The sequence below is a fragment of the Octopus bimaculoides genome, chromosome 15 (assembly GCF_046866305.1).
Source record: "Octopus bimaculoides isolate indiv1 chromosome 15, ASM4686630v1, whole genome shotgun sequence".
Classification (NCBI taxonomy): domain Eukaryota; kingdom Metazoa; phylum Mollusca; class Cephalopoda; order Octopoda; family Octopodidae; genus Octopus; species Octopus bimaculoides.
In genome coordinates, this window is record NC_142942.1 from 45,975,407 (window position 1) to 45,987,906 (window position 12,500).

Here is a 12,500-nt window from a genome sequence, read left to right on the forward strand (position 1 = left end):
TCTCAGTACATGGCTATGATGCTCCCCCACTACTTCTGCTCATGATCAGAGATACACATATCGTCAGCTACTAAGGGACATGTTCAACTGGTTAAGGTCAAGCAACTGACAAGCAAATCTGTGGTATTGAGCTGAAAATTTGCTGTAGCCCATCTTATGATTATTATTATTATTGTTGTTGTTTTGTTGTTGTTGCAGTTGTTATTTTTATTTTCATATACACAACAGATTAGACTGTTAGAAAGGAAAAAAAATATCCTAACATCGGGCTACAACAAGTAACCTTAGATGCCAAGAAGAACCCTCCTAAGTACACTAGCTGTCCCTAATAACTCTGTTTTCTGCAGCTGTACTAAACTGGGTTTTATGCCTATTTCCTCTATCCATCTGTTCAAATCTTTAGGGATAGTTCCCAATGCACCTATAACTACTGGGATACATTTTACCCGCACATTCCATAGCGTCTGTAGTTCAATGGTTGGGACTGTAAAGTCTATAATCTGGCACTTTCTATTCTTTATATCTACCACTACTAAATTAGACCTTCTAGCTTCTATTATTCTGTCAGTTTGAATATTAAAGTCCCACAACAGCTCGAATTTCTTACTTTCTAATACTTTAATAGGTTCATGTTCATACCATTTATTAGTATGTTCAAATCCCAGCTTTCTACATAACTCCCAATGGATTACTCTCCCTTGGTTGTCATGTCTTTTCTTGTATTCTTTCTGTGCCAGCATGCTACTTTCACTTACTAATTTCTGTCTCCCTTTTCAGCCTTCCTTTCTGCAATCATAGCCATGTCTCACTACTACTATTTGCTGCAACTATTTTGGGGAATCTACCGTGGAACGCCTTCTCCTGCCAGTCAGATAATTTCTGTTCTTTTTTCTGGTTTTAAACTTCGTTTGGGTTTTTGGTTTCCCTATGTCTTGCTGTGACTTTGGCAGCTTTTAATAAACTTTCTTCAGTATTACCTACATAGGCGTCTATATCTACTCTAGCTAATTCCACGCAGTCTTCTACTGATATTAACCCTCTTCCGCCTTCCTTTCTTGGTAAATATAATCTCGCTAATCCTGCCCTTGGGTGGTGTCCTCTATTCATATTGAATTTCTTCCTAGTTCTTTTGTCTAGCTTTGCTAATTCAGTTTTTGTCCAATCTACAAAAGCTGCTGAGTATCTAAGTAATGATACTGCCCAAGTGTTTACAGCCTTCACGAAACTCAGACCATTTAGCTTTATCTTCATTAGCTTCCTCACCCTTCTGATGTACTCCTCGGCATCTGATAGTTTCAAGCAACTTTCTGTAGCATCATTTGTTGCACCTTTCTGCTGGTAGGGTGGTGTGTGCTGCATTTTTGTGTGGGGGTGGGTGGGGGAAATATTGTATTGTATCAGTATGTTTTGTTATGGGGTTTGGTTTGAGTCTTCTGTTGTATTAGTTTTTGCATTGCGTGTTGTTTGTGCAACGTAGGTTGTGTTCTTCTGTCGGGTACCGGCCTTCTATAGCACTTGTGGGCTTTATTCATTTTGTTGGGTGTTTACGATATGAGTTTATTCGTGTATGTCTTGGGAGGAGTGTTGCATAGTGGTGTGTGTAAATCATAAATCAACCCTTTCATATTATTTATGGCTATCTGTCCACCGTTCTTTCTATTTTGTTTGTTTTTGTTATGGGTTCGTTTTTACAGTGTTTTCTTTTTTAACTGAACACCGCCCATGGACATATGTTGATGTTTCTTTCGTAGTTATAATTATTATTGATGTATCAGCGAGAGACCAAGAAGAAACAGCAGTGTGCATATATATAGAGAGAGAGAGGTCTTGTATAAATATGGATGTATATGCAATTAAAATTTAAAATTTAAAATTTTACTCACAGGTTTGCAGTTTTCGTATAGAAATATTGCAGTGTTTACATTTTTACGCACATGTTACTGTCTAAGGGGAAGCAATGTTTTTGTATATATATATTCCATATATGAAAAATCTTTCAGTTTCCTGAAATGGTTTACATTAAGACAATTTTCTTTCTGTGTTTTTGCGGATTTATAATTCCTGCTTCGTGTTGGTTTCAGATTTGATCTATCTTTCTGGCATCTCGCTGTCACATGCCCATGCTGTTTGGTATTCGCTGCAGTATCTCTTTGTTTTCTTCGCTGGTCCACTTCCTCCTCCTTACCCTATTATCTGCTGATGCTGTATTAGGATAACAGCTGTGGTCAGTCTACGTCTTTACTGAACCATTGCCGAGCGATATGCCTTCCATTAAATATCCAGCTTCATTTCCGCAGTTACAACCAAAGTTTCTTCGGAAACTCCTGTCTCTCATAAACTGAGCCTTCTACCAGTCGGGATGTGAGATTGCTGGATGTTCCGCTTTAGAAATTTATAGAGGATTAGTGATGGGGAAGTGCGATGACGTTCTCGGGGAGATTCTGGGCTCCGACGAGAACGAACTGGCTAGTCTGTTCCGGCGAACTTTCCGGTTGGAAACTATCATGTGACCGATAGAATAGACTTTTAAAAACCAAACACTGAGTTCAATATGCTCGACTAAACCCTTCGAGGACAAAAAATAAAAGACAGTACACACACACACACACACATACATACATACATACACACACACAGGCATACACATACGCGCACGCACACATGCACATATCTTCTTTCGCAACATGCTGAAAATTCCTGCCACTCGTACTAAGGCGCTAGATCGATTCAGCAAGAGATTCCAATGAACGACTAATTATTTTCTCTTGGTTTTTAATTGAAAACTTTTCAAAGTAAAAAAAAAAAAAAAAAATGCGGCGTCGATTGGTTTCTGACGAGCATTTAGTGAAAGCATTGGAGGTATTTTATTCTCACCCTGTAATTAGTCCTTTGTCAAAATCTCTTACTTGCAGAAATAAATCATCTGAAGAGGGATAACGTTGCCAATGAGTGGAATTTTAAAAAATGGTAGCCTTGGTTTCTTTTCACCCCGGGTGAAAACATATTTTACCTTATCTCTGAGGAAAGACATTGCTCCAATATTACAAAGCTAGATCTGCAATTACGGGTGGGCGGAGTTATTTTATTTATTTATTTATTAAACCCTCTCCTTCAAACACTCACACGTCGAAATCGACAGGATCGACAATCAGCCTCATCCTCCTCCTCCTCCTCATCATCATCATCATCATTATCATAATCATTATTATTATTATTATTTTATGTTTGACTTTTGTTTTGCATTTGTACAAGTTGGATCCAAGTCTCACCCAGAGACCTCAAGAGACAACAAGTTAGAAGTTCATGTAGGTGTTATGCCTAGGGTACCATATATTTGGATTTGTACAGTTTTGTTCAAGTGAATGTTTAAGAAACCATAAGAAAATTGTTTGCTTTAAAATTTGAGATCACATAGACAGTATTTTACGTAGGATATGGGCAGTTCCCATGAGCACTATCTTTTGGACTTCAGCCATTTTGGGGTTTCCTGGTATCTGAGCTAGGTAGTAATCAGCCCGTTTCGCTGTCATTCCCAGGGCACCTATGACAATAGGTATTGTTTTCGTCTTCAGATTCCACATTTTGCTAATTTCTATTTCAAGATCTTTATATTTGCTCAGTTTTTGGTAGGTCTTGACAGATACGTTTATATCAATTGGGACAGTCATATCAATGAGGAGGCATGATTTTTGTCTGAAGTCTTTCAGTATGATGTCTGGCCTATTTGCGTCTATCTTTCTGTCAGTTTGAATGGTGAAGTTCCAGAGGAGTGCAATGTGATCATTTTCAAGTACTGGGGGTGGTTTGTGTTCCCACCAGTTTTTATCATGGGGCAAGTCCAGGTTTTTGCATATTACCCAGTGAATATATTGTGCAGCTCTATCATGCCTGTTGAGATACTCTGTAGGCGCAAGCAGACTGCACATGGAGACAACATGATCGATGGTCTCATTTTGTTGTTGGCATATACGACATAATGGGGAGCTGCCGTTCTTTAATATGTTGGCCTGGTAGTTCTTTGTAGGTAGGCATTGATCTTGGGCTGCTATGATAAACCCCTCTGTTTCTGATTTCAATCCAGAGGCCATTAACCATTGGTGGGTAAGGGCTTTGTCAATATCTGCATTATTCGCTCTCTTTGGGTATTTGCCATTGAGAGGTTTTCCATGCCATTTTTCAGTCATAATAGCTAAGGCAGCAATTTTAGCACGGGTTTTCAAGCGCTTAGCTTTTTCTGTAGGTGTTTCTAGTTCGTCTAATTCTTGAATTTGTTGCAATTGGAATTCACTTAGATATTCCTTTGCCTGTTTTGTTACTGAGTAAGATGCTTTCTTGCTTTCATATTTTAAGACAAGTTTTAGCATCCAGTCCTCAGAGTTTTTCATATAGGTGTCTAGGCCAATTGTGGCTACCTTCATTGATAATGCCAGCTGTAGTAGTCCTCGACCTCCCTCTTTTCTTGGCAGATAAAGACGTTCTATATCTGCCTTAGGGTGGTGCATTCTGTGCATTGTCAACAGTTTTCGTATTTTTCTGTCAACATTACATATTTCAGTAATTGACCAGTTAACGATGTTGAAACTGTAAGTCACGACTGGTATGGCTAGAGCATTGATCGCTTCGATCCTGTTTCTCGCGTTCAGCTCTGTCTTCAGTATTGCTCTCACCCTGCGATAACATTCTCTTCTGATCCTTTCCCTCATCACTGAGTGCTTGATATTGTCCCCTTCAATTACCCCTAGGTATTTGTAGCTCTCCGCTGGTTCTAACTCTTTTATGACATTTTGCTGGTCAAGGTTCACATTAGATGTATTTGTCATTTTTCCTTTGATAAAGATAGCTTTTGCACATTTATCAAGGCCAAATTGCATCCTGATGTCATCACTGAATTGTTTAACAATCGCTAGTAGGCCTTTGAGTTGTTGGTCATTTTTTGCAAAGAGCTTTAAATCATCCATGTAAATGAGATGATTTATATTTTTATCAAATATTTTATAACCATACTGTGCATCATTGAGCAATTTTGAGAGCGGTATTAGGGCTAGACAGAAGAGGAGTGGTGATAGTGAGTCACCCTGGAAAATGCCACATGAAATTCTTACATCTCCAGCATTTAGAGATTCATTGTCATTGTTCAACATCAGTGTGGTTCTCCATGATCTCATACTTACAGATAAAAAGTTTCGCAGAGTAGGAGCTATTTTATACATTTCCAGACATTTCCTAATCCAGCTATGTGGTAGGCTATCAAAGGCCTTTTTATAGTCTATCCAGGCTATTGACAAGTTTTTGTGTCGCTTGTGACAATCTTCTAAGATCATCTTATTGATGAGTAGCTGATCTTTACAACCATAAGATCCACGTTTACATCCCTTTTGCTCATTAGGGAATATGCTACTTTCTATTAAAAAACTATAGGTGTACTCAGTTAGGACAGATGTTAGCGTCTTATACATTGTTGTTAAGCAGGTTATGGGGCGATAATTTTTTGGTTCGTTTGTTTCCTCATTTTTTGGAAGCAGGAATGTTAAACCATTAACTAGCCAAGAGGGCATCAAACTAGGATTTTGCAAAACATCGTTGTAAAGTTTTGTTAGCAGTTCATGGCTTTCTGGGAAGGCATTCAACCAGAAGTTAGGAATTTTATCCTTTCCTGGAGACTTCCATTTGCTTGACCTCCTGAGAGCAGATCTTATATCTTCTACCCTGACCCCCTCCCACTTTTGCTCCTCTAAGGAGTCTAGGTCTGTAGCTATTCTATCAATCCAAGGGGCCTTTTCATTGTGTGTTTTATCTTCTGCCCAGATTTTATTCCAAAATTCTTGCACTTCTTCTTTTGATGGGACAGACTTTATTGTTACTGGTGTTTTCCCTATCTTCCTGTAGAAATTTTTGGGGTTATTTTTGAACATGTTATTATCTCGGAAGAATTTAACACGCTTTTCATACCTTGCTATGCGGGCAGCTTTAGCACATACCTTTTGCTTGATGGTTTCTATGGTGGCATCAATGTCAACTATGGTTTTCATGTTATATTTTTTCTTTAGTTTTTGGGTCTTTGTAGGTTTGATACTCTTGTCAAATTTAAGGTTTTTCAAACATTCTATGTCAGATCTAAGCAGCTTAATTTGGTGTTGAATGCGTTCTTGCCAAGAAGGCTTTTTGTGGGAGTGTTGTCTTTTTCTAATCTTTTCACCACATAGAATCGTTGAGATTCTTGCGGATGCATAGTACAGGTGGTTGAGATCTGTAATATCAACATCATTAGCTGAAATTATATCCTTAAGTGCAAGGCGGATTTTACCAATTATTTTCAGGTTTTGGTTAGAATTGCGAATTTTGGGGAGAGTGTCGCGTTCATTCATACTAGTTTCTTTAATTTTCAGCCATTCAATCATGATTTGATTTTTTAGATCATGTAGTTCTGTTGCGTCGATTTCTGTATGACTTCCTTCATCTATTTGATTTTCACCTGCCTTAGTGTTTATGGTTGGTTCAGAGAGTATTTTATTTTGCCTATCAGTTACCTTAACTCTTTCAATTATTACTGTATTTTCATCAGCCTTGGGCTGGTTTATAATTATTTCCTCTGTAGTATCTTCTTTAGCTGCAGTTTCATTCTTTTTATCCTTTACTGCTTGCTTAATTTGGTCAATCTCTACTTCAGTTAGTAATTTTTTTTTTATAATGTTTCTTCTGACGTTGGCAAGTTTATTACTGTCTATGTAGGGTCTTACTGCAAGGTGTTTCTGTCTCCAGTTTAAGTAGGTTTGTACAGTATTAGATTTATCTGTAGGGAAATATATGGCACGGTAGAAGGCTCTAAGAACTTCTTTATTATCTTCCCTAGACCATTTTTCATTCTTTTTCTTTTGGTTATTTGGTGACGAGCATGGATGGCCATCTGTTGGAATATTCCGGTTGTGGGGTACTTCCAGCTCCTGTGTGTCGGGAAGATTTGAACCAGTAGCAGATTTCTCGTCTCGGATCTGGTTCATTATCCGAGTAAGTGGTCCTTTATAATGCGGTCTATGACCATTGCGGTTTATATTTTGTTTTATTAACAGTGAGGCATAACAAGCTTCGACGTTGACGCTAGGGGACGGATCTGTCTGTTTAGGGTAAGTTTTTTGAGACAACACTGTCTCCGAGCTTTCGTGACGTAGCTTCTTAAGGCTAGCAGATCTATTTCGAGTGAGTGGCCCTTTGTGATTCGGTCGATAACCACTCTGGTTTGTGATCTGCCTTGTTATCATTGAGGCATGACGAGCTTTGGCGTTGACATTCGGGGACGGATTTGTCTGTTTAGGGTCAGTTTTTTGAGACAACACCGTCACCGAGTTCTCAGCATGTAAACATTGCTCGTAGCGTAGTTTTTTAAGGCTAGCAGATCGGTATTCATCTGTATTTTTTTTGTTGATAGATTTATCTCCAGGCATAGTGTATTTTTGTGTGTGTGTGGCGTTTTAAACTTATGAATGGTTCACTGTCTGTATGTGTTCACAAAATGAAAATAAACAAAGAAGAAAGAAAAAAAGTTTTGGTTTTGCTTCGTTTGTGATATGTGTTTTCGTATCCGTAAGTGTGTCCTGTGATTTTTACGTAGTTCTGTAAACATTAAGATGCATGTGTAGTTCTATGGGTATCAAAACGTATATATCATTGTGTACACGTTCAAGTGTATGCGTAATTATTCAATATATGTACTTACTATTTTGTTCCATTTCTTTTTTTTTATATAGTTTGTAAACTTTCCGGTGTTGGTTTTGCGTGTGTGATCGCACGTGTTTCATTGAGACATTATTATTATTATTATTATTATTATTATTAAGTCGGCGAGCTGGCAGAATTGTTAGCGCGCTGGACGAAATGCTTAGCGGCATTTCGCCCGTCACTACGTTCTGAGTTCAAATTCCGCCGAGGTTGACTTTGCCTTTCATCCTTTCGGGGGTCGATAAAATAAGTACCAGTTGCGTACTGGGGTCGATGCAATTGAGTTAACCCCTTCCCTAAAATTGCTGCCCTTGTGGCAAAATTTGAAACCATTATTATTATTGTTGTTGATGTTTTCAGTCAATGAAATTCCATATTACCAACATTAGAAATCTAGACAAGTTTTGTTTTGTCGCCTTCATTATTGGCGATAGCGTGCGTGTGGGGGAGGGGGCAAGAGAAAGAAAGAGAGTGTGTGTGTGGTGGCGAGAAAGAAAGAAGGAAAAAGAAAGAAAGAAAGAAAGTAGAGAAGAGGAAGAGAGGGGGACGGAAAGGCAGTCAGAAAAGCGCGGACAGGAAACAGAGAGGTTGGAAAAAAATATTTAACATGTGGGACTAAATACTTTATTTCAAAACATCCAACCAATGAGGTTTACATTCTATTTTAATTGTTATATTATTGTCTTTTCACCATTTTACACACACACACACACACACACACGCTGGGATTTGTGTACATTTTAGTGCTGTTGAGGGCAACTTAATGCTAATATCAACATCGTAAAATGAAAGCGCATTAAGTTACGTGTGCAGTGGGAATGCACTGCCGCCTCTCTCTCTCTTCCCTCACAACGTAAATCATTTTGTTTTCTGAGCAGTAATAACACGCTTCATGTAGGTTTACAGTTGTTTATTGAGACAAACACTCCACTACGTCTTTAAATTCTTGAACACAAATACATACATACATACATACATACATACATACATACATTTAAACACCCACGTTTATATACAGTCAAATCTATGTACATACGTGTACACATTCATTCACATATTCTCATGCATAATGCCATTCATGTGTGCATTAATTATATAAAAATATATATGTATGTATATAATATATATATATATATATATATATATATATATACACATATACATGCATATATATATATATATATATATATATATATATATATATATATATATATATATATATATATATATATATATGCGAGTAAAAATAAATACAAAAAAGGGTTTTTTTTGTATGATTGTGTATAGAGGAATATATTATTTTGTTTAAAAGAGTTCCAACACTGTCCGTTTTTTATGTTTTATTTATATTCCTGCAGAACCAATGTGGGGTATAGAATATGGAATATACAATATATAATATAATATACAATATATAATATAAAATAAAATAAAATAAAAATGGATGGCACCATGAAATAAAGTATTGAATGTAGATGAAATATTGAGTGTTCAATATAAAGGATCAAATATATAAATATAAGTATATAAAGGCGACTCGAGTTTCAGGGCTATTTCCCTTCCTCGTGGCCGGTATGACAGACTTACCAAATTGAATTTTATAATGAAAAATATATTAATTATTTAGAGAAGAACCACCAAGATACAATCCAAACACTATATACATATATCAGCCGACCAGACACTTGTGAGTGGATTTGGTTGGTAGACGGAAACTGAAAGAAGCCCATCGTATATATATATATATATATATATATATATATATATATATACACATGTATATGTGTATATGTGTGTGTGTGCGTGTGTATGTTTGTGTCTTTGTGTTTGTTCTCCCAGCATCGCTTGACAACCGATGCTGGTGTGTTTACGTCCCCCGTAACTTAGTGGTTCGGCAAAAGAGCCCGATAGAATAAGTATTAGCTTACAAAGATTAAGTCCTCGGGTCGATTTGCTCGACTAAAGGCGATGCACCAGCATGGCCGCAGTCAAATGAAACAAGTGAAGGAAATGTATATATATATATATATATATATATATATATATATATATATATATATAGTTCAAAAAACAATAACAAAAAAACAAAAAAACAACAAAGTGAGGACGTGATATGGATAGTATTATTGGACGCTCAGGAAAGGAAAGAGAGAGTGTATGACGTTTCGGGCGTAGCCCTTCGTCGGAAAGATGGAAAGTTCGGAGAATGGAAGAACGGAGAAAGAGGAAAATGGTACCGATGCCCACGAGGTTACATTATGAAAAGACCGGAAGTGGAGGTGGTGGGGGAAAAGTTCTTTCTAAGATAGGAGAGTGAAAAAGGGAGATGAATATCGGTGCGCGTGCGAAAGTCTGCGAGTGTGTGTGTGATAACAGAACGTGTGTGTGCGTATGTATGTGTGTGTGTGTGTGTGTGCATGGTTTGGTGGTTTATCTGTTAGTGTGTTTGTGTGTGTGTGTGTGTGTGTATGACGTAGTGGAAGAAATTAGTAGCAGGACTGGTTAGTGGACGCTATAGACAGTGTAGGTAGAAGGTCAACAGGTGGTTATTTGAGTGTGTGTGTGTTCGTGTTTGTGTGGGGTTGTAGGTGTTAGGTACGTGTACGTGTGTGTGTGTATTTTGTATGTGCGCGTGTGTGTATGTGTATGTTTTCTGTGCGTGCGTGTGTGTTTGTGTGTATGTGCATGTTGTGTGTATGTGCGTTGCTGTGTACGTGTGTGTGCGTGCGTTTGCTATTGTATATGCGTGTGTTGTTTATGTCCATGTGTGTATGATTGTATGCGTGTCTGTGTGAGTGTGTAGTGTTGGTGAGAAGTGTGTGTGTGTATGTGGGTGTGTGCGTGTGTGTGTATATGTGTGGATGTGCGTGTGTGTGGGGGATTGTGAGTGTTAGGTACGGGTGTGTGTGTGTTTATGTGTGTCTGTATGTGTTTCTGTGTGCGCGTGTGTGTATATTTTTTGTGCGTGCGTGTATGTGTATATTGTGTATGTTTTCGTGCGTGCGTGTGTGTTATGTATGTATGTGAGAGGTGTGTGTGCATGTGTGTATATGTGTATGTGTGCATGTGTGTATATGTGTATGTGTGTTGTGTATGTATGTGAGGGGTGTGTATGTGTGTGTTTATGTGTGTGCGTGCGTATGTGTGCCAGGTATGTGTGTTATTTTGTGTGTGCACTCCTGTGCGTATGTGTGTGCATGTGTATGCGGCTGTGTATGTAGGCGTGCGCGTATATATGGGTGTGTGTGTGTACATATGTGCGTTCGGCTATGTGTGTGTGAGGGCGCGTATGTATGTTTGTCATGTATGTGGGCGGTATATATGTATACATACATATAAATTTGACATGGGCAATTCTTTCTTGTCTTGGGAGTCTCGGTCAAACGGCTTGGTGGAATTGCGCGAAAAATTACACAAACATTACAATTGATGGTTAGTTATTTCTAGCGTTTTGACAGAAAAAGTCATTCTAAAATTGTTTTTAACGTAAGCGTGCCCAAACAAGTCGAATGCTTACACAGATCAGGTTTTACAGCCACATCATCCAAATCGGGCTTAGCGGCTAGTATATATATATATATATATATATATATATATATATATATATATATATATATATATGTGTGTGTGTGTGTGTGTGTGTGTGTGTGTGTGTATCTATATGTCTACATCTATCTATCTAAACTTGCATCTCTGTGCATCATACATATATTTAATCCATTTGTGTATTGTATGTATTTATATTGTATGTGTAGGTATGTATATTTTGATATTTATATATATATATATATATATATATATATATATATATATATATACATGTTTGTGCGTGTGTGTGTGTGTGTATGTGTTTTTGTATGAATGATGGTGCGCATATGTATGCATTTCTATTTGATGAATAAGTATATAAACCGATATGCATATATGTTTACACACATGTGATAGGTTCTTTCTCTCTTTTTCTCTCTTTCCATCTCTCTCACACACATGTACACGCATACTTACATGCTATGCATATATAAATACATGTATATATATATACACACATATACATTTATGTTTGTATATATATATATGTACATATATATATATATATATATATATATATATATATATATATATATATGTATACACATGTGCACACACACGTACACACACACGCACAAACACGCACGCATACACACACATATGCATATATATATATGTACATGTATATATATATATATATGTACACACACATATGTATATATATATATATATATATATATATATATATATATATACATATGTGTTGCCATAGTAACGAAGTTAAAGCACGCAGAGTGAAGCCGTTTGGCACAGAGTGACCCTGAATTCTGCTATGCATGAGCACTAAATTTTTACGTTCTAACTTACTTCAGCTGTTTATAGCAATGATTGGAAGGAATGTGTGTAGCGTGTGATCGTCGCTTTGACCATGACCGAGAAAGCTGAGCAAAGAATTTGCATCAAGTTTTGCCAAACGCTTGGTGGTACCTGCTCGGAGACCTACGCAAAGTTTTCAAAAAGTTTTCAACGTTTTCGACATAATCAAGGAGATCTTGTCCAACTAAAACCCGAGCGTCTTTTTGGTCAGCTGAAAGCAGTTTGGGCCCGCGTCTCACACCCAAATCTTCAGTGATAATGAACTGAACTGAACCGTAACTAATCTGCACTTCCTCTGAAAACTCACGGATGGTGATGCGACGATTTCCTCTCACAGCTACACACACATCTGCAATGTTTTTTCTCAGTTCTTCTGGTTGTGG

At 37.4% G+C, this 12,500-nt stretch overlaps 1 protein-coding gene across 1 annotated transcript in view; it reads left to right on the plus strand.

Moving 5' to 3' along the window:
* LOC106868395 (ADAMTS-like protein 3) overlaps positions 1-12,500 on the plus strand; it is a 240,075-nt gene that overhangs the window by 134,991 nt on the left and 92,584 nt on the right. The gene's annotated exons all lie outside the window — the stretch shown is intronic.